Genomic DNA, 18,938 nt, shown 5'->3' on the forward strand with positions numbered 1-18,938 from the left:
AGAGAGATGGGCTCGGTGGGGCCCCGCTGAGCACATAAGCTTCCATGCTGAGCACAGCTCTGGCTAGCTGACAGTTGTGCTCAGCCTTCACTGTAATAATGAATAAAAGGAAACTCCCTGCAGATTACACATCTTCCGTGTTTTGACATTGACCTTAATACATAATTTAACCACAAAGCCTGAAGAGTGTGTAACGAGATAAGAGAGGACCAGAGGATAGGGGGAAAAAAAAGCAAAACAAAACAGATGCAGGGGCCTAAACCATACAGACCAAAACAACAAAAAAACCACCTCTTTTTTAATGGCTTTAATATAACCCAACCTGCAAGGACTATTGGAGTCTTTACTAAATAGAAGGAGGACAATTCAGGAAATATCCTTGTGCCAGAAAATTTGGGTGGCAGCAGAAGAGGAAAATTACACGTTTGTGTGTTTGAAAAATGCCGTGACTTTTCCAGCTTATCGAATTCCCAATGGGAGGAGTAGGTGGTGCTGTTAAACCTCAATAGAATAGTAATGTGCCATCCGGTGTTGATGTGTGTGTGTGTGTGTGTGTGTGCCAGTCAGCCCCTGCTTGTACGCCTCCTATACAGTGTGTGCAGCTCTTCACCTACTGAGTGTGATATCTGAAAGGGGTATTTGTCACTGTCAGTGTCACTTGCTGGCGTGTGTGTGTGTGGCTTTGTTTTTTTTTCCAAGGCGTTTGAGCATCATGATGCCTTGAGTGACTGTTTACAGCAGTATTTGCTGAGCCAGCACTCTCCTCCGAGAGTTATGTCACTCCAGCTGGGGTCACCATGTCATCCAGACTGCCAGGAAGTGCGATGTTTATTCCCCAGGGAGGAAAGTACCAGACTAAGACAAGTCCTAGGCAAATATCTCAAATGTAAGCTTAAGAAACGGTGAAAATAATTTTTTAACTAAAGTATTTGGATTCTAATTTGCTAAAATGTGATTTTATCTTATTCAGTGCCATGCTAATTTATTTATATCCATTGAACTTTGTATCACATTACAGCCATAAAGTTCAGTGGAACAGTTTTAAATTGTTTTTACAAATTACAAGTGGATGCATTTTTAGTAATTTTGCTGTAAAATTCCCTTCAGAATTCACCAAATCAGTGTGTAATCTGATTAAAGTATATTTTTCAACAAACATAATGATGTCAGGAATAAAGTTACGGACCAGCTTACAACAGAAGTTATTAAAAATAATACTTAAAACTTTAGAAATCTTTCCATCATTTAGAATTGGAAAGAGTAGCGCTGTACGCTTTCCATGAGCAGTAATTGGAGAAGCTCAACATAACTCTTGTGGAATAATCCATTAGCACAACTTAGCATTAGTTAGTCCAGCACTCCATAAATCTTACTATTATGTAAGAGCTGCAAGAAGAATGTATAAGAAGACATTTTAAAGTGTGCCACAATGCACCAAATGGACACTAAACACGTGTGTAAAAAGGTATAATGATAATTTAAGCTTTTGTCCCATTGCCCTGAATACACCACTGCTAGTGTGAAACATGGTAGTGACAGCATCATGCTGTGGGACGCTTTTGCTTCAGCGCAGACAAGGAGGCAGATCAAAGTCTCTGTGAAGCTTGGTGAATATTAATAAAATTAAATGCTGCTAGATATGTCATTATCATGATTTTTTTTTTTAAATGACGGGGAAAAATAGATTATGACTGTATTTTTTTGCCCCAGTCAGTCAAAATGAAAGACAGTGTGATTCTACGAAGTATCGACACTTCAGGGCCTGAAGATAAATTCATGCCACACTTTTCAGATTTGTATCTCTGAAGAAAAATGTAAAGCGAGGGTCCTTTTTCTTCTACTCCACAATCTGCTGGTGTAGCACATGAAATCCCAGCAATCTTAAAAATGACTAGTTTTTTTCATTGCCCTGTGCATTGTGATTTTCTTTTCCCAAATGTGAAATACTCTGCTTACGATTCCTGCATTAACAATCGTTGCTGCCTAATTAAGGAGATGATTACATTACCGGTGCTCTGAAACACAGATGCAGATATTAAATATGAATTAGAGAGGCCGTATATGCCCTCCTCCTCTCTTCGCTCTCCCTCATCCTCTTTAACTCCTTTCAAACCCTTTCGTCTTCAGGCTCCACAAAGACAGACTGTTCTGTAATTGAAGCGCCATGTCAGAGTCGCCTTCCTGTCCACATGTAGCCCTCTGATTTGCTCCGCTTCTTATTAGTGTCATAATTACCTCCGGTTGAAAAGCGAGGGGCTCGAGCGAGCTCCTTGTCTGAGTGCTAAGGTGAAAGTGGCGCTCTCAGTTGGAGGAGGTTGAGGCTGACCTCCAAGCCAGCAGGGGGCAGTGGAGAAGTTCAGAACCAGGCCTGCGTGCTGTCCACAGCTGCGCTCATAGGCTCTATTTAAAGGCTACATGCTGCTTTCTGTGGTAACAAGCAGCGGTAAAGGGAGACTAATTGGTTAATAAATGAAACATGAAAAACTCCCGGTTGGAGTGAGAGTATCTTCTCCGGCTGCCATCTCTTTTTTTTATTCTCCTTTTTTTTTTTTAAATTTTCTGTCTCTTCCGTTATTCCCTTTCTTTATAGATGTGCTTCCTTTTCTTTAATTTCGTCTCTGTAAGACTCAAACACCTAACAGTGTGTCTCCAGGCCTTGGCCGAAGCCTTCAAAACTCAAAGAGCTCTTGAGGGGATTTACTTGGCTGCATCACCGTCCTGAACGGGCTCCAAAGCGGTCCAGCTGGGTTGCACATCTAGTAAATTGTTGTAAGTGCATCCGAGTGTGTGGAGTGGTGCCATCATGGCTCAGCTACCAGCGCAGAGCCGCTGCTATGACTGCGATGGCACTAGCACTTTGGTGCCTTGCCATCAGGCTATCCTCCAAGGACGGTGTCAAGACAGAGCAAGTCTCTGGATCTGGATGCCTGAGAGTGTGCTGGATGATGCAGGGCGGTGCTTTACTTCTGCAGCAGTGATCTAATGAGCCTGTAAACACACTCATTTGACATCATTAATTGGAGGGAGATCAGAGACCCAAAGGGATGTGTGAATGCGTGTGTGTTGGGGTGTGCGTGCGTGGGGTAGCAGTTGGAGGGTTCTCCCATCAGAGAGGGTTCTCCCATGATCAAAGATTTAGAGTGTGAAATCCCTGATTATGCGACAGAAAGACACATTAGAGGCTGTTTTCTGCCAAGCTGGGAGTGTTTGGTCAGTGCCAGCAGCAGACCTTGATTTCAGCTATCAAAAACCAGACAAAAAGGGCAACCCTCTGTTTAGTCCTTTATGTTTTTTAAACAATAAGTACAGACATTATAGTTGAAGGACGGGGAGTTTCACTCGGACCCGGTTATTGATTCCTGAAATTTTGCCTCAGCGGTAAACACATGGAGCTGTATTTTGAGACTTAGTGACAAAAGCTTCAGTTTGCATTTTCAACAAAGTTTTAAGTGCTCCACATTACCGTCGCAGAGTGTTATTCATTAGCTCTAATTGTGCTGCCATACTGTTTCAATCACATTTGTAAGCTGGATGTAAGCTGGAGGAAACAGAGGTGCAGCGCTCCAGTTGCTTGCTCCTTTGCTGTGAGTGTAGCCCAGTCCAGTCCTTAATGATCTGCCTACCACCCGCACAATGGCCCGCACTGCTGTTCGCTTTCATTTACCAGTGTGCCAGTCTCTGAATTCCCCTCATCAGCCCTTTGTTCGTCTCTGTTTCATGTGTTTTTTCTCTTTTTTTTTTGGAAAAGGGGGCTGATTTGAACGGTGCATCTCTGTATGGGATACTTTTGAGTGAGTAGTTTAGAGAGACAGTGAGAGCAAGAATTTTCTCCACTGCAATGCATTATGAAGATTTCACTTTCCGCCTTTGATTCTGCACTGACAGTTATCCTTCAGCCCTCCTTTAAAGTCCCACTTTCAATCCCTAATGGCTGTCATGTCGCTGCGCTCTCTGGACTCTTACTCAAAGTGTCATTGGCATAATGGTCGGCAGCCGTTGGCCTCTTTTGATCATCCATGCTGTGTGCGAGAGCAACCGGGGCTGAAGCAGTGAGGTGCATGAGGTGTGTATGCGTGTAGCTGTGTATGTGTTTGCACTGCTTGCGCCTTTGCTTGGCTGCCTCTCCCAGGCAGAGCTCCACGACCGGAAATCTAAAATTCACTTTCAAATAGTTTTTCCCCTGTTCTTGGAGCTTAATAGCCAAGCAGTCGTGTGTATGCGTGTGTCGGGGTGTGCGTGTGTGTACTCATTAAAGCAATGGGGCAGCTTTCTACTATGTCAGCATCTCAGGCTCTCCCCAGTTTGGCTCTCCCTCAATGGTTCTGAATGCTCCAACAAAGAGACGAAAAGCCACAAGGCAGTCAGAAAGACTGGGAGTGAGAGTAAAATCTGTTCCGTTTGTGTACGACAAAGGAATACACTGGTGAGGAGAGACCTTGGACGAAACTCAGCTTAAGTTGAAATACCTCAGCCTACCTTCACGTGTTTCAAGCAGCCCCAGCTCCAGACGAGTTTATCGGCTTATTTTGGAGGGGGAGGGAAAATGAGGTTTTTACTTTAATATAAATACGTGAACAAACCTTAAATGATTGTAAAACGTACTTTTTCTTTGGGAAAACAAGCCGCAAGAGTAAGTGAACTTAAAATTTGTCTAAAATGGCATTGCTTTTTAAAGTAAACATTAAGCGAAACAAAAAACATGCAGTAGATTTAGAAAGTACTGATCAAACTGGTCCACAATTAGAAATAAAACTTTTTGTTTTTTCTATTTCCAACCTTGCGATAGTTGTCCTCTGTCTTAGCTCTAAATTACAGGACCTCTCCAGCACTGTCAGTCATTGTAGGATAGAGAGAAAAAGCAGGTAAGCGGCCTGGTAGATGCAGCGCATTTGCATGTCTTGGCGAATGGCAAGTGTCCTGCAGCAGCTTGATCATGGATCATTGGTAACACACTTTCTGTTTGGTGAAACATATCAAGTCTTTTCAAATCAAACAGGTCGAGTTGCAGTGAGGGACATGAGTCTCTGGAGTAAAAATCTAAGTCACGTACAAAGTATTTTATGATGTGATCTGGACCTGTTACCCTGTTACCAGACAATGGATGGGCAGAAAACAAAAGACGGATGAAACCTGGGAAACATGTGATGAAACAAACAATGTGCAGAAGTGCTTCAGTCATTTTTCTAGGGATGGGCTAGTTACTGCTATCAGCAAAGATATGTGACCAAATCTGCAAAAAAATTAAAAGTCCTTTTACAAGACACTAGAGAGAGTGCAGGAATCACCAGTATTATACAGGGAAATGGAGTGCTGTTCCTTCACCCACCTGTTGCTTTCACAAAAACTGAAAAAGGTTTCCAAGACGTTTCCGTCACTTGGAATAAAAAATAATTTGGCATTTCGTAGACATTTCTGGATTTACTACACTGCAGTATGTTCAAATATTACGGACTGAAATCTTCTGCTTGACGGAGAGGCAGGAACCACATTAGAGGACGATGGATGTAAAGCTATAATGTCAACTACAATCTCAGATGATAGATTAATAGATATAATTTCATAGATGTAACATAGAATAATCAGAATAAGAAAGGTGGGAAGCATCTTTTGTGCTAAGGTTGTCAATACAATAAATATTTTCCCTTCTACTTTTTGTATATGGATCCTGCCTTTCCATCCATTTTGAACCATTATTTTGATATTTTTTACTTTTAAAGCCCCAAAAATATCAAACGATTACGTCACATTAATGGGTTTCTACAGTTTGAACTTTGAAGTACATTTTAATGGACGCTGCAGAAGGACGTATAGCACTAAATTACTGACCTACAAAGCATTTCTGGTATGGAATCTCCACTGAACTTTTTCTTTGTTGCTTGAATAAACTTCTGCTTTTCTGCGCTAATCGATTTCCTTTCGACTCATGTGTTTAATGCATGCTTACTCACACACACGCACACGTACCTATGCAGCCCTTCCCTCCTCCTCTTACCCACAGAGGGATACAGATCAGAGCTCTCGGACAAGATCGCCTGTGATGTAAAGTTCTGGAGAATAAAAGATGTCTCTTCCAATAACGTATTTCCTCCATGTATTGAAAGACGTGTCAATTTCAGTTACACCTGGCGCTGCCGTTGGAAAACAGAGAGTTCTTCGGTTGCGAGAGACAAAGCCGTACCAGTCACTCCCCACCTGAATGACTGATACATTAAACATGCGGAAAACAGCAGAAAGACACAGGGGAAGAAATGTTCAAAGACAGAAATAACACATCCAAAAACAAACAACAACAAAATAAAAGAAAACGAAATGGTGCACTATAGTAAAGCTGTCTGGTGCTGAAAACTAGCATAAAAGCAGATTCTTTCTAGGAACAGTAAGCATTTCACTGAGCCAACCCAAGTGCCACCAATATCATTTTGTGCGTGCATAAAGCCCCAGGTAGTGTCTGTTTTCAGCTGCCAAAGAAATCTATTTCTGGATTTCTGTACATTTTGAGCCTTACACATATAAGCCCTTAGTTTTTTTCCCCCCTAAATGCTCCTTCGCCGAGGCAGGTGATCACACAGGCTTCTCTAAGGGAACCAGACGAGCATCTCTGCCTTCTAGTTTCCTGGCAGGATCGTCGGAGTACAAGCAGTCGCATAGAGGAGACAAACTAAAAACCCGGAGATCTCAGAATGCTCATAAGATGCTGACACAGCTGCCCAGGGTTTGGCCTTTTGTAGAAAATTAAATTAGGCAAGTCAGAAGACACCTCAGTCAGCAAGACAGACAGATACAAGGGGTCCTATAAGGCAAAAGTGCAGAGAGGAGTAGAGTCTCTGGTCTTCTTTGTTCACTGCTGGACACATTAAGACTCCATTAAGAAGGCCTGGCACACAGGGCGATGGCTGTCTCTGTACAGACTGAGCGAGCAACTTATTAGCAGACTGGAGCTTCTGCTTGCTCTTTTATACTGTCTTTTTCTCTTCACATTCACACACAGGCTCTCTATGCCATAGCTGAAAGTCCTTGCATTTAAAATGAAACTTGTAAGATAACTGTTGTTAATGTTTTTGAATTTGATCCCTTGCTTTCAATACTTGTCATTCAAACGTGATGCATTATACATGTTTTTAAGTTTCCACAAGTCACCCTTTTAATTTAAAGCAAAGGCTTCGATGAAGGTTGACCAACTACAAGGCTTTTTCCTCATGTTTTATTCAGAAATTGAATATGTCGAGCATCATTTCATCTGGGTTCTCTACCTCTAGATATTCTACCCACTAAGTAATTTCACTGAATGAAGAACAAGTTTGTTTCAACCAGAAATTCATCAGACGCAATGTTTGGTTCATTGTAAGAAACTAATTTGAAAAAAAAAAAAAAAAGCTTCTTTTGTCTATTTCATATGAATTATTTTTGTTTTGGTCTTTTAAAATATCAAAATTTCCACATAACTATGTTTTGGTCTGTCTGTTATTTTTAAATATCAAATGATTGATGTTTTTTTTATTTTTTATATCAATTATTCTGTACTTGAGAATCCTTTTTTTACCTAATCCTTTTTTACTCTTACTTGCGTAACTTATTAGACTGCTACTTTTTACTTTTACTTGAGTTAAAGTACTCTTACTCGAGTATACGTTTCGTGTACTCTACGCACCTCTGCTTATACCTAAGAGCAGCCTAGCACAACCAATTAACAGTGGAATGTCAGAGAAAGCTAGAGTACCCGGCAAGAAACTATTTATACACATGGAGAAGATGCAAACTTCCGGCTCACAGACCAGAAAACTTAATTTCCTCACTATGACTCTGGAGACACTTCAGACTCTACTGGAGGGAGTGTTTTCCTCTCGAGGTTTTTTTTGTGGTAATAAATACAGATATAGTAACCTAGATGTCTCATACTGTCTCCAGTTGATGCTATTGCCCCAACTGCTTTAACCCACTGGGACACCTGGGGCATCTGGCACTGGAACACCGACAGATAGGAGCTGGAATCTGCCACCTCCTGCTTTCCCAGATTATGTTGTATAGTTCTTCTCAGCAACTTTAAAAAAACAACAACAACAACAAAAAAAACATTTAATCAGTAGAAAGCCAAAAAAAAAATCATACTCGTACAGCTGACACACAAATCAAATTTAATGGTTTCAAATAATCAAGCAGTTTCCCAAAAAAATTAAGACAACAATGAAAATGGTGCACACGGATTAAATGTTATAATTTAAAGGTAAAATATTACACATTTTATAATTATTTTCGCTTTTCTTCCCACACTGATGAGAGGAATTAGTACTTACTGCATGCAGATTTCCTCATTCACTTTCATATTCTTTTTCTTTTGGTTAATATTTCTAATTGTGCATTGCTAACAAGTAGTTTATCTGAAGCTATACTGAAGGTATGCGTTTTCCTTTAATCGGCCTACAGCCTCTATTGCCAGACTTGCATTTAGTTTACAGACTTAATCTTAAGTGTTTAGTAAGGCCTCTGGGAATCCTTGTTAATAGATCCTCTTGCTTAGGGCCTCTGGATTAATCCTTGCCATTTACCACTTCCTTTGCTAGTTTTCTAAATACTTGCAATTAGGTGGCTGGCAGGGCATTTTGTATCACTCCATGTTCTGACCACTCCTCTTTCTTTTCCCCCTGCTAACATTTTGGAACCGGCAGAAAGGGATGGGGTGGACGGGGGGGTCGACCTTGGCGTTTATAGAAATAGCCATGATGGGACCTTGGTGATTCATCTTCAACATCTCTCCGGATAAACCGCTAACTTCACAGTGAAATGATAATTAACTCCCAGCATCAATTAGCATTCAGCATGTAGAAGGATAACGAGAAGCCAATTACAAGAAAATATACATAATCAATTATTTATTCGCTCTTAATTACAGCAAGTTTTACGCTGTTACAGCCGCGGCAGTTCAATTAATGACCTTCAGCTATCTTCATCTGAAATTGCGGCAGAGCAGAGGAATTTTGCCAAACCCCCCTTGTGAAGCATTTGTACTTACACGTGTGCACAAACTCAAAATAAAGGAACAAGGGGAAGGCGAAGGAGAGCAGCAAGAAAGAAGATGTTGTGAGAGAAGGGAGACGATGTAGGAGAGGAGAGAAGAGACTGGCACTGTCTGTCAGTCAGATGCCCAGAGCTGCCGGTGTGCACGATGTCACCCACACGACCGAGCCGTCTGTCGAGGCCACCTGCCTCATTATGGGAAATGTATGCATCTGGGGCAGGTTTGGCTGCCTGATCCTCAGCATGGGCAGGAAAAATGGCACACTGGCAACTATTACTGTATTATGTTAGCAAGCTGTATACACCAAGAGCCAAAAGATTTCTGAAATAGCCTGGGAAAAATGACGGAGCTGACCTCCTTAAGCCCAACGTTGTTCATTGGCAAACCTTTCGGTGTTTACTGGACAGCAACATCAAGAGGGAACTAAAGATGCGTACATGATCAGTTCATGGAGCGCTTTTTTCTTAAAAGCAATTGATCTTATTTAAAGCTGACCAGACCCCGTGGGAACGTCCTCTTTTCTCTCAACGTGGAACAAACCAATCACACCGGAAAACTTTCCCGCCTGTCCATTCCTGCCTCTTCCCCCCCCGCTTCCCTCCACCCCACACACTCTGCTCCCGCCTCACGCCCATACCTGGCCTGAATACTATTAGACCTAATGGAGCGCGGTGTGAGGGACAGCCAATCATGATGGCGTCCCGTCAGTGACACCGACATGTATCTTGGTGCTCATTATCATCCTTGAACAGCGCCAATTTACATCTGATGCTCTGACTAATTCTGCTCCAGTGTTGTCAAGAGGCATAGGAAGTGGCCTGGCCGTGATGACAGCGCGCTTGTCAGGAGCCCGTGGATGGAGGATTCCTCGGGGCATGATTTAATGCCCATGTCAAGCCCCGCTGTCAGCCTCTCTCTCTTCCTCTCTCTCCCCCTCCGCTCCTTCTCTCTATCCAGCCATTAAGATTCAGCCAGCGGAGAGATGGAGCAATAGAGCTGGCGATTGGCCTGCTTAGGATTCACACTCTGGGCAAGAAAATAACACACCCTTTTTCACAAGTGATTACCCTTTCTCTGTAAACTGCAATTAAGGCTGAAAAAGGAAGGTAGTAAAGAGGTGATGGGGAAACAAAATGTGCATGACCACAAAGTATGGGGAGGGAAACCTTGAGTCTTCCTCCCTTGATGGGTTTTGTAGCTGTTTGTTTGTGTAATTTCCATGGAAAAGTTTTCAGCCGTGCTCTGGGTTGTTTTGGATTTACTGCCCTCTCAGCCTCCCTTTTAGCGGAGCGATTACCATACTGCACGATGTCTCTGGATACTTCTCATTTTACTATGCAACCCTCGGTCGGGATCGAGTCGAATTCCTGGCGAGCTTCTTCTGAGTTTGTTTAGAGGAAAATCTCCGGAGTTGTTAACAACATGTTTTGGAAATTAAAATAAAGCTGCTCTTGGTTTTTGCACGTGCATTTGTCTGTGCTGCTGAGAATGAGACAGACGCTGCCTGATTGTCTGAAACAACACTCAACTTGAGACAAAAACCTAACCGGCGTTGGCCTCTTGTCAAAAGGTCAGAGGTGACCAGGCCACAGATGGTTAATCTAAACAGAGTCAGGAACAAGATGCAGATGTGTATGCATTGTCCCTGTGGTTTTTCAGCAATATGTTGTGGCAATATGTTGCCTTCCCAAACTGTTTTCCCTCTGTTAAAAGGCAGTGATGAATGATCTGAGATGTTGCTCTCTGCATTTTATACAGAGAGTAAGAACATATGGCTCAGTTTAGTGTATCCTTGTAACTCTTAGAAGACTTTGGAACACAGGATGACATATTAAACAGGTTATTTGTCATTTAAATTGTGTATGCTTTTTATTTGGTGTGGCCTGTTCGTGTTTTGGCTCTGCTGCACATCCTCTTTGGCCACATGAAGTGAACCTCTCAGCTTCTGGATTAGAAATATGCCAAAAAAAGCAGGAAGCTTACTGCATGATAGATATTATCCCAAGGAAGAGTTTCTTTGGTATCATTTAGTTCAGTAGCTGGCAGACTGAAGGTATTTGTGGGTTTGAATTTTTCTCATCTGTTGCTCAGGCCAGTTAGCAAAGGCTCTCATTGTTGTGGTGTCTGGTCTGAACTCCTCATGTCTGCATTTCTCATTGTGAATGAATGAAAAATTCTTGAATTTGGTTGCAAAGTAAAAGTCAAACTGGCACAATAAAAGAAAAAACAATCTCTTTATTGACTGTTAATAAGTGGATATGAAGTACCCTCCAGATATATTTTCTGGTAAAGATAAGAAAAGGAAAGCCCAGGTTCTTAGCAACAAGAACGATGTAAAACAATGGAACCCACGCAGAGGATATGAAAAGATCATGGCATCAAGATCTCTTCAATATACGAAATGTTGCATAAAAATCTGGTTCCTCTGGCAGAAAATGTAAGATGTGTCCTCAGCAGGTCTTTCAACGAGATAGTTGGGGTACTTCCCACATAAAGAAATTATTATTATTTTTGTATGAGTTTATGCAGTTAAAGATTTATTTCTTTTTTTCAGTTTTTACTTTGTTGTCACACTTAAATGTTTCAGATCATCAAGCAAAAAGCTGCTTTCAATGGATGATTTTATGCATTAAGGGGAAAAAAAGCTATCCAAACTAAACCTGGATCAATGTGAGGCAGTAATTTCTCCCTAAACCTGATAACTAGTTCTGTCACTGTTGGCAGCAACAACTGCAATCTGCAAATCTGTGTGATTTTGTCCCATTCTCCTTTGAGGAGACTTGCAGGGCGTTCAAGTCTGAACAGTGTGGTTAAGGTCTACATCCAAATGTAATGGAAGTCCAGACCTTGTCTAGACCGCTCCAACATTGGGTTTTCTGGTAGGGAGGAGCCTTAGGCCTCTCTAAATTGCTGACGTTAATGACAGTACAATTAAATTGAAAGGGTTAGCAGATCTTCTTTAAATGAAGCATGTCAGCATAACTAAACTGTACAAATAAAAAAAAAATCCCGATACCTCATGGGCAGACGAGACCAAAAATCACATGCCTGTCTGTTATGCAAGGTAGCCTATATGTTTTGCTGAAAATCAAATACCTAATTCCACTATTACATATGAATGTGGATGGCTGATGATTCTAACTTATTTAGCCATTATTTTGAACTATACTGAAGTCCACTGATCTTAAAGGGTAGGCTGAGCCCAGAGTATAGTTCTTCTGCTGCTGAGGAATAACATTTAACTGGGTCTGGAAGAGCTTTAAAACCCAAGGAACTAAACTGTAAAGAAATAAACAGGCGCCTGGCAAAAATGCAATGTGCCTGAGGAGTTGCACTGACAACAAGGCACAGACTAACCCGTGCAGTTATTATTTTCAGTCTGTGGTTAACTTTCCATCCCAGGATGGAGACTGATGGATACTCAGAGTGCTCCTGTGCGTCTTGAAGAGAACTATTGATCGCTCCTGCCTTTGGTTTCAGTCTTCATTAGCTGATCTGCCCATGAGAGCGTAACTGCACGGATGGTAGAAATGACCCCGACTCAGTTTGTAGAAGTGTGGGTAAGGCTAACATGCTGAAGCGTCTTTCCACATGGACACAGTTTTTTGTATTTGCGTTGGTTAGTGCTAGCGGGCAGCTATGCTAACAAATATTTTTATATGCACAGATAATATATCAGTGCTCAACAATCGCAATGATAATAATAATGACGATGATGCTCTCTGGATTATGACATTTCAGCTCTCGGCTCATTTGCTAAATTGTGTTTAGTGTTGTTTTTATTGCAATCTTCATCTGTGCTTTCTTTTCCCACTCTCCTTTAAGAAGAGAAGGGATCATTAGCCCAGGACTATTCAGCCATGCACAGAGGAAGAATGCCATCAAAGTTGTCACAGAAAATGTCCTTGTTCTCTAATTTATAAACAAAAAAACACAGATTTCTCCTTTCATGCGGCTTCTTGGAGATAATTATGACAAGATGAAAGCAGTTAAATTCCTCCCTCTGTTCTCTGCTCTTCAGATGGTTCCCCCATTGTCAAAAATGGAGATGAGATTTCATGTGGCTGTCATTGCCCGTGTCCCCGTCTCTCTCTCTCTCATTCTGTCTCCCTCCCTCGCTCTCATGTCTCCTCTTCCTTCTCCGCTCTGTCTCGCGCTGCCTCGCCGCCTGTCTTGCCGTTTCACTCTTTTTTTTTTTGTCAGTTACTGTTATTGAACTCTGATATTCGAATCTGCGATCCTTTCAGAACTGCCAATCAATCAGTCACCATCTGTCCCAGAGGTTGCTGTTCCCTAATGGAAGAGAATGATTAACTTTTATCAGCTCGCTGATTCATATGGTTTAAAGCTTTAGTGCACAATCAAAGGGACAAATAAGTTCTCTCTTTGCAAGCATATGTTACTCTGCACATTCTCGCACACACATCCCTGTGTTGATGGGATGTGCATAGACCTCTCTCTCTCTCTCACATTACACACACTCTAGTGCACTGAAAGTGCGTCATGCCATGCTGTGGTGTCTGCTGCTGTGTGCGCGTGTGCCCTCCTGGGAGGTAATTACCAGAGTAAATACAGTAGAGGCTGCGGCTGCTAATTTATGCCTGATTGTTGACAGCCAGAGCATTGTTTAACATGCACAGAGAGGGCCCTGGGTGCTACTTTTCATGATCCTACTTGTAAGTGTGTAATTGTGAGTTTGAGAAGAAAAAAAAAAAACACAAAAAAACGGGGGACAATTTTCTGCTGCGTGTTCTTGTTTTCTTTGACTAACCTCTAACTTCTGCTGGCATCAACAAGCCGATTCAGTTGAGATTTTAAGCATGCCTACCTTATTTTCCTCCTGTGTCTTTTATATCAGCTTGGGTTGTGTTACATGGAAAACCGGTGTTCCATTAAGGTTTCACTTCCTCTAAGGCACACGTGCCAAATTCAAGGCCTGTGGGCCAAATTCGACCCGCCAGAAGTTTTCGTGTGACTCTAGAAATACAACCTTCAAGATTACAGTCGTGTGTTTAAACATAGTTTTATCAAGCCAGTCAGCAGTTTTATCTGTATTCTGCCAAATTAGATCAAGGTGTAAAATTTTTTAGTGTTATTTTGAGAATTTCTTATCAAATGCAGAGACATCCATTTATTAATATTTTTGCAGTTTAATGAGAAGTTTTATCAAAACCTTCCACCACAACCAGCCCTTTAAAGATGTTCTTAATATTTATGTGGCCCAAAATAAAAATGGGTATGACACCACTCCTCTAAAGTGTTGTGTTCTGTGTATTTATTTCTAGTTTTCTTGTGTGTCTGAGTCTCTGTGTTGTCCTGTCTCCCCGTGATTAGTTCCCAGGTGTGTCTCGTTCCCTGATTACCTCTTGTGTATTTAGTGTCACCTGTGTGTGTCTGTCTTCGTCGGGTCCGACGTCAGTGTCAGTCAGTGTACGTCTTGCTACGTCCGTTTTCAGTCTGTGTATGTCGAGTCCTCGTATCGCCTGTTGCTACCTGTAGTGAGCTTCAGCCTTCCGCTCAGCAGTGCTGCCAGGTCTGTGGACTGTGTTTTCTGTTTGTTTGTCTTCATTAAACTCCTCATCACACGTCATCTGGGTCTGCTGCGTTTGCCTCACCGCCACACCACACCACTTCATGACATAAAGATTCAAGTTTAGCTTTTTATTGCTAAAGTTTTTGTAAGAACTGAATTGTCACTACTTATAAAACATCTTTAATTGATAGTTGAAATGTTATTCATCAGTGCATGTTATCGAAAACAGCAAACCTGTTCCCATTCACAACTCTTCACACAGTAATGCTTTGTCAGCAGTAAGTGGGCTTATGAAAAACTTTTGTGTGTAGCGAAGCCAAACATGATCCAGCTTGGCCATCAGACCAAAGCAGTAAGAATGACAGTGGGATTTATGGGAGACTTACAGGGGACAGGGATTGTGAAATTCAAATTTTGCCTCAGAGGATTCAAATGAGGTCTCCAGTGCAACAATGCAGCAAATTATCCCGTATCTCTTATGATTTTCTTACTGTTTCTTGACACGTAAGTGCCTTTACCTCCAGTTCCTGAGAACATACCCTAATGCTAATCCGGTCATTTTGAAATTAAAACACTTGAAGTTTGTTTTATCTTGAGCTAACAAAAGTTTGACCTTGTCGATTACAATTGTAGTCTCACTGTCTCAAGATAAGAAAAGTTTTTTGTTGCACAAACAGTTATCTCATTAGCATAATAACAAGATTTTAAACTCATTTCAGTGTGACAGGTTTTACTATTTCATGTTAGAAAAAACATGTAAACAAACCATACATTTCCCCATTGTATGTAACAATAAGATCTCAACATTGTTTTTCCAGTTGTCAAAAGTATTAATATATTATTACATTCCTGTGTCCTGATTAGCAATTTGCTCTTTCCTATAACCTTGCCTTGTAATTGTAATGACAACTCGAGAAGTTTATGACAACTTAGGAAATAGTCTCCTAACTTTAATATTGTCATCTTGAGATAACACAATAAAAGGTTTGCTACAATTAGTTTCACTCTCGCATTTTCTAGAGATAATAAAAAGTTTTTTGTTGTGATGATTTAAACAAATTCAACATATTTCAATCATAGTTCTTGTGATGATAGACTCTTTTTCCTTTCAACTCCAGAGAAAAGTTACCCTAAACATTTTAAACGTTTGATTTGTTGAAAATGAACGTTTTAAAATGTCCTTATCTTGAGATGCTTCATTATCACTATATCCCAATAACAAGATAAGTTTCCTCTGCATGTAAAGAAAACAATCTAAATCTCATTTCATTATCCCTTCATTGAGAGAAAATGAGAACTCGAAGTTTGTTTTGTTGGTCATTATGAACAATTTCATGTGATGATTTCATTGCCCAAATTTGTGAGATAATGTTTCAACCCACAAATCATGACAGTGGCACTGCCGATGGTACCGTCTGAAAACATCCATCATAAACCAATTGTATTGCTTTTACAGATTATCCCTCAGTGCGCTGATGCCATAGCTGTGAACGATGAATCTGGGTGCAACACAAGAACTACTCACTTGTAGCCCATAATCAGCTTCTTATCTAAAAAACACTTTGTTTCATGAAATATTGAGCTGTTTACCTCATGATCTTGAGTGAAGCACACTAAAATGAATCACAAGCTGGTGCAGCCTTCCTTGCTTCCATCCATTTATTATGCATAATCACTCTGAACATTACTTCACTTTTTTGATTAATTTAATTTTTAGTTTCAAATATTTAGTAAAAACGCATGTAAAACGCAATTTAATTTCCTTGACATAACCTTAAAATACTCCCAACTACTAGCTACAGTGGGTTGTTGTGAAAACAAACGCATACAAGAGTTTGAGGTTTTGGAAAAATGACTGCAAACTATTTATTATTTTCATACTCTTCACAACTGAGCACTAGTCTGCGTTTGACTGCCACTGAAAATTCAAATACAGTGCAATGCTGTTTGTGGCTGTAATGTGACAAAGTGGTGCGAATAGCTTTGCAAGGCACTGGCATTGGTTTCATCAATAATTGGGAATCACATTTTCTCCAAAGTTGCTCAAACAAGATAAAAATCTTCTCCGTTCTGAGTCAATTTCTGGCTCCAAAATTACTTCATCACTTCGCAAAGATTACTTCCTTTGAAGCGCTTTCTGCGGTTACACAGAAATCCTCATCAGCTCACCACAACCACTTTCTATTGACTTTCCTTTTGTCCCTGAAGCACACAGTTGTTATCAGATAGACCAGCTGCCATTGCTGCGCGGCTTGAGGGGCTTTCAGCGGCTCATAGACACCTCATGAACCCACGAGCAATGAGAGAATAAAGACTTCAGCAGGCACTGCCATGTCTCAGTTTTGTTCAAATTATCTGCAAAAAGTCACTTGAATGGAAGTGCAGACGCTGCCACCCAAATTAGCTTTGAATGAAGTTAACTCTCGCTCCAGAACTTTTAACGATAGCCGAGGCCTATTGGAGATATTAGGTAGTAATTCATTAATAATAAATACTAATGATCTTTGAAGTGTCCGGCTGTTGGACTTTAGAAGTCCCTAGTGGGTAATGAAGCCAGTGGAAACACCTTTGAGGTACTGGTGGTGGGGGGGAGCCGACCGAAGGAGACACTACGAGTCTTTGTATTAGAGCTGATTGAGCCGGTCTGCACCCCGGCTTCGTTACAGCCGACCACTTACACGCCCCGAATTCTTCTGAGGAAGACCGCTGATGAATTTGTTTAATTGAACGTAAATAATGAATTCCCAAGGAAGAGATTTGGCCCGGTTGTAATTGCCAAAGATCAGAGTCCACAATACAAAAACTTCAAAACGCCCGAGCCAGGCGGTCGCTCGAGCCGTAACGATGACTTCGAAGAAAAAAAAAAAAAAAGAAAGAAATGGAGGGGGGGGTGATGTGCGACGGGGAGGGGGCGCAACAGAGGAGGAGTAAGAGACGGAGATGGAGAAAAGAAGTCGAACTAATGAGGAACAAAGACCTAATGAGTTTCGCGAGGAAAATAAAGTGTTTCCAAAGTCGTCTTTAAACTTGGCGAGATGAAACGCGGGAGCGGCAGTTGTTTTTGACAGCTCGGGACAAGATAGGCCACAGCTCACAGAGAGAGGGGTAATTCCCTATTCCTTTATATTAGCCGCGCTCTCCCTCTCCGCGCTCTCTGCTGGGAGCCGGCTCATCCCTCTCTCCACTTCCCGACATTGATTCTTGAATTAGACTGTTTTATTGAATAATTAATAGGCCTTTTCCCATGATTGATGATTTGCATGGCTTGAATATTAGCTTTTCAATCAAACCCAGCTTGTTCTAATGTAACCATATTGAAAACATGTCAAACACTGTTTACCCACTTTGTGCGCAATGTTGTCTTAAGTTCTGGCTGCCGAGGCCTCACAATGCTCAGCGGTGGGGAACGGCCTTGTCGGGGAATGTGGCTCAGAGCTCGTTACAAGGCCCTGGAGCTCCGACACCCTCGCTGAATATGCATACATGCCCACGCATTCGTATACATGTGGCTTAGCGGGCTCAGCACACAAATTTGCGCAGAAAACCCAGTGGAAACATACAGTGAGCCTGCTCATGCTATCCCGTACAAATATACGCTAATCATCCCTTATAGAAGTCTGCACTGGAAAGTCACCAGTTTCCCTCAGGAGCCTGTCTTACAGTTCCAGTAGCTTTACTTTGACTGGCAGCATTGCCAGACTGGGAATAGATTGTCAGGCATATTGCGCCCAACGTCTCGGCGCTATATCACAGAGAGAGAACACATCAGTGATGGGAGAGACACATGCATTAAGATTCCCTTTTAATTTGACTGGGATTGAAGTTGAGTGCTAAATTTATGGCATCATCATCATCATCATCATCATCATCTTTCCCCTGCACAGGCTCATCCCTCCCTGTCTACACCCACTCCATACCAGCCAAACTTGTTTTTTGTTTGTTTCGCTCATTTATTTATCCCCCCTCCCTCACTCCACCTTACTTATTCATTCATTCCGAGAGTCCGTTTTTCCTGAGAGCGTGTCAGAGCGTCGCTCGGCGCATGAAAGCACTTTGCGTGGCGTTGTGTCTGGTGTGTTTAGACAGTTCCAAACATGTGCACGGTTAAATAATTTACAGCAAAACTGACTAATGACAGGCACTGATCATGTCGAGTCGAGGCGGCCTGGGTGACTGCTGATCAGGGACAGAGGCTGTCTCTGCTCCTAACGCTCACTGATGCAGTTTTATTTTCTTTCTCTGTGTTGTGGATTTGGTCAGGTTGAGGATGTGTAGGGGAAAGAAAATATGCTTGATTGCCGTTTCTGAAAAATGTGATATTTATCTATATAGTACATCTATATATTTATTTGTATGTCTGTCCACAAATATGGAGTGGAGGGATCCGTCCCA

This window comes from Gambusia affinis, linkage group LG11 (assembly GCF_019740435.1).
Source record: "Gambusia affinis linkage group LG11, SWU_Gaff_1.0, whole genome shotgun sequence".
NCBI lineage: Eukaryota > Metazoa > Chordata > Actinopteri > Cyprinodontiformes > Poeciliidae > Gambusia > Gambusia affinis.